We start from the raw sequence: 4,559 nt of genomic DNA on the forward strand, positions 1-4,559 counted from the left end.
GAATCACTACAAGTCCAATCTACATAGTGAGACCCTGTAGATCTTGCAAACCCTGCAGACCCTGTACTAAATACATAAAAAAGAAGTAAAAAATAATAAGGAACCAGGAAGTGATAATTCAACAGTTACAAGATGATACCAAGAAACATAAGACTGTGAGGTGTCAATAGAAAAGCAGGAATCAACAGGAATGACATAAAAAGACTATTTGTACCAAGTAATAGCAGAAAATTTTCCAAGCATGGGAAAAGAATCTGATACACAGATAGAACTCCAAGAAGCCATAACCAAAATAAATCAGATAGTTAATGATCAAGATCCAAGAAATTCAGCAAAAGAACAGAATATTAATACCTGTTAGAGAAAAGAAACAGATCAAATATAATGGAAAGCCCATCAGAATTCATGGCAGATTTCTCAACACAAAACATCAAGTCAAGAAGAGCTTGGTGCTGGGAAGACAGCTCAATGACACAAGTGCCTTCCTGGCAAGCACAAGGTCTCAAGTTCAATCTCTAGTACCCCCCTCAAAATAACTTCCAACCCAGATTGATGTACCCTGAAAATTTGTCGTTCAAAAATTAATGGAGGAATAAAATACTTCCATGACAAAGAATAACTAAAGAAATTCATGGCCACCAAACCAACCATATAAACAATACTGAAAGATATTCTAGAAAAAAAAAATGATCACAATTCCAAGAACAACAGTAAAAAGAAATCACCAAACAGCAAGTAAACAGAGGAGGAAAGTTGGGAACTAACAATGGGAAAATAACATGACAGACACAAGCCAATACATATCAGTAATAACCATTAATGTAAATGGCCTCAATTTACCAGTCAAAAAAAAAAAAAATACTGGCAGTGTGGATCAAGAACCAAAATCCTATGAATACTGTATACAAGAAACACATGTAACTCAAAAGGAAATTCATTGACTCAAAATCAAAGTATGGAAAACAATACTCCATCTGATAAGAACCCAGAAAAACACAGGGGTAGCTGTTTGGTTGTTAATGATGTGAACTTCAAACCAAGAATGATCAAAAGAGATAAAGAAGGTCACTATATACTTGTTAGGGGAAAACTGTAAGAGGAAGAGATAATAATCATAAATGTATATGTACCCAATGTAAGAGCACCCAACTAAATAGGATAAATTTTAACAGATGTGAAAAATCAAATAAGCAATAACACAATAGAAATAGAGGATTTCAATACCCCATTATCACAAAGAGATCAACTAGACCAAAAAAAAGAATAGCAAAGAAATAACAGAACTAAACCAAACTTGTAAACAAATGCCCTTACTAGAACTTTACAGAATGTTCCACACAACATCAGAATAAAGTTACTTAAGTAACTGTAAAGGAACTTAAATTATCCTATGTATATTATTGGACCATAGTGCAATGAAATTGGCCACTTTTTTTTTTTTAACCAGGAATTGAACTCATGACCTTGCACTTGGCAGGCAGGTACTTGAAAGAAAGAAAGAAAGAATTTTTTTTTTAACCAGGAATTGAACTCATGACCTTGCACTTGGCAGGCAGGTACTTAGCTGCTGAGCTATCTCACCGGCCCAGTGCAATGAAATTGGAAATTTTGCCAAGAGAAATTTCAAAAACTCCATAACATATGGAAATCAAATAGCACCCTCCTGAAAAACCAATGGGTCATAGATGAAATTAAAGAAGAATATTTGCAATCAAATGAAACTATTTGCAATCAAACAAAAATGTAGGTACAACTTACTAGAACCTGTGGGACACAATAAAAGCAGTCTTCAGAGGGAAACTCATAGCAGTGAGTTCTCACATCAGGAAAACAAAATGAGCACAAATAAACAACTTTATGCTGCATCTCAAGCTTCTACAAAAAGAAGAGCAACTCAAGCCCAAAGCCCAATGTAAGGAGGAAATTATAAAGATTAGAGCAGAAATTAATAAAATTGAGATTAAGAAAATACAAAAAATTAATGAATTGAAGAGTTGGTTCTTTGAAAGAATAAATAAAGTTGATAAGCCCCTAGCCAACCTTATCAAAAAGAAGGAAAGAAATAAATCCATGCAATAAGGAATGAAAAACATGAAATCACTGCAGATCCTCTAGAAATTCAGAAGATTATCAATACTTCAAAAATCTTTAATATGAAGTAAAACTGTTGTTATGGTTTGTGTCTAGGTGTCCCCTCCAAAGCCTCATGTAGTCTTGGGGGGGTTTCTGGAGTTTGTGATTGATTACTGTGGGTGTAGTGGCAGCACCTGCCTGGGGCAGGTAATTTGCATTTCAATGTAAGGAGGGAAGAGAAGCTAGCTGCTTGAGCTGCTGCTACCCCTCCCTCCCTCTTGCTCTTTGCTGCCACCATGAAAGGTTGCTTTCTGCTATGTGCTGCTCTGCCTTAGAGCCAGCTGAGTGTAGACTGACACCTCCAGTAACTGTGAGCTAAATAAACCTTTCCTTCCTTCATTTTGAGTGTCGGGTATTTGTCCCAGCAACGAGTAAAAAGTAACTAAGACAACTGTATAGGAAATAATCCATAGAATCAACAACTTGGATCTCATCTTATTGAAAAGCTTTTGCACATCAAAAGAGATCACCAGCACAGTAAAAAGGAAACCCATAAATTGAGAAAAACTTTAGACAACTATCCTTCAGACAAAGGACTTACATCTAGAATATATAAAGCCTTTTTTTAAAAAAACAGGCCCCCAAAATTCAAAGGTCCAATCAAAAATGGGAATCTGAGATGAATATATACTTCCCAAATGAAGAAATACAAATGGCAAATAAATATATGAAATATATATTTTTATATTTATATTTCATATAAATAGAAATAATTATATGGAAAATCATTGGCCATTCGAGAGATGCAAATTAAAAGAATTCTGAGATTCCATCTAAACCCAGAAAGAACGAACGGCTGTCAGCAAGAAATCAGTCAATAGACTGGGGAGATAGCTAGGCGATCTAAGTGCCTGCCTGGCAAGTACAAGATCCCAAGTTTGATCACCAGGACCGCATGCCATGCTGGCCCCAGAACCCAAGGGGGCTTCTGTACTACCCTTTGAAACCAGGAGTGGTGACACACACTTGTAAGTCCTGCACTGGGGAGGCCAAGACAGGAGGATCATCACAGGTCCAAGCTGCACAGCGAGACCCTGTGGGAAATAAATAAATAAAAGATTTTTAAAAAACAACCAGTAACAAATGATGGAAAGGTGGTGGGGAAAGGCAACACTTTTCTACTGTTGGTGGGAATGTAGACTGGTGCAGCCACTGTGGAAATCAGGCTGGAGATTCCTCAAAAAGCTAGGTCTCATTAAACCCAGCTATTCGCCTATATATGCATCCATGTTTATAGTAGTGCAATTTTTCATAACTAAATTTGGGTTGGAAACACCCCAAATGCCTATCAACTGAGAAATGGATACAAAAGATGTGGTATCTTTACACAATGGAGTATTACTCAGCTATAAAGAAAGATAAACTCAAGGGTTTTGTAGATAAATGGATACAATTAGAGACTGTACTCATAAGTGAAATTGTGAAAGGGAAAGAAACTGCTCAAAAGGAAGGAACAACTGGGATGAAGGAAAGGAGGAAAGAAAGAGAAGAAAGAAGAAAGAAAGAAGAAAGAAAGAAAGAAAAAAGAAAGAAGAAAGAAAGAAAGAAAGAAAGAAAGAAAGAAAGAAAGAAAGAAAGAAAGAGAAAGTATATATATAAGATAGCTAAGATAATTGTACTACTAATGTCTATTGGCTTATTGAAAGGAATAATTATTGTTTAATATTTTTGACCAATTTTGCATTCTTATAGTTGTAATCTGAACAACTACACTGAAGACATTATGCAATATAACAACCATTATTGAATTTATATCATACTTTTTTCTGAAATTCTGTATCATTTCTAATTTTTTTTAATTATTTTTTGCTCTCTTTAAAATAAAAAAGATGGGCTACTTATCCTTCTCGGGAAACTGTCTCCGAATGGTTCTCCGAAGTCAGGACGTCCACAGCCATCAGGTCAGCCAAGGATCAGAACTGTGCATTGGAGCTATCTGAGGAGGGCTAGCACTGGGATGCCCCCATCAGGATGGATACAGACCTCTAGCTCAGTGAAGCAGATCACCTGAGCCTGCTGCACGTACTTGGGCAGGATTTAAGCCACACACTTCCCACAGGCTGAGAGCTGCTTGTGGGTCACGGCTTCCTGGCACCTGACAGCGGGGCAGGAGTCTTTCTCAGTGCTCTCCCTCCCACTGCAGCAGCTCTGAGGGTCGTCCAGACCTCCACCCCTACCTCCCCACCTCCCCACTTTATTCCCACACCACATAACCCAACTGCTGTGGCCCCCACCAGCCCTCACTACCAGACCCAGGCCACAGCAGTGTTCATGTTCCCCAGATGTAGACCCCTGCTGGGGAATAGACCACATTTCCTGGGGTTTCTACCTCCTCAAGGGAAGAATAAATGCTCCCAACTCCAGGAAGTAATGCAGCCCTCTCTCTTGAGGGCTTTTGCTCAATTTCTTTAGAATTGTATACTTCT

General features: G+C 37.8%; 1 long non-coding RNA gene across 1 annotated transcript in view; it reads left to right on the forward strand.

Moving 5' to 3' along the window:
• The window catches only part of LOC111812369, a 14,934-nt gene extending 11,965 nt beyond the window's left edge, over positions 1-2,969 (forward strand). The window contains exon 3 of the long non-coding RNA XR_002817879.1: positions 2,955-2,969. This is a non-coding gene — a long non-coding RNA (uncharacterized LOC111812369). The remainder of the gene's footprint in view (positions 1-2,954) is intronic.
• Positions 2,970-4,559: the final 1,590 nt, after the last annotated feature.

The sequence above is a fragment of the Octodon degus genome, unplaced genomic scaffold (genome assembly GCF_000260255.1).
Source record: "Octodon degus isolate 3935 unplaced genomic scaffold, OctDeg1.0 scaffold00122, whole genome shotgun sequence".
NCBI lineage: Eukaryota > Metazoa > Chordata > Mammalia > Rodentia > Octodontidae > Octodon > Octodon degus.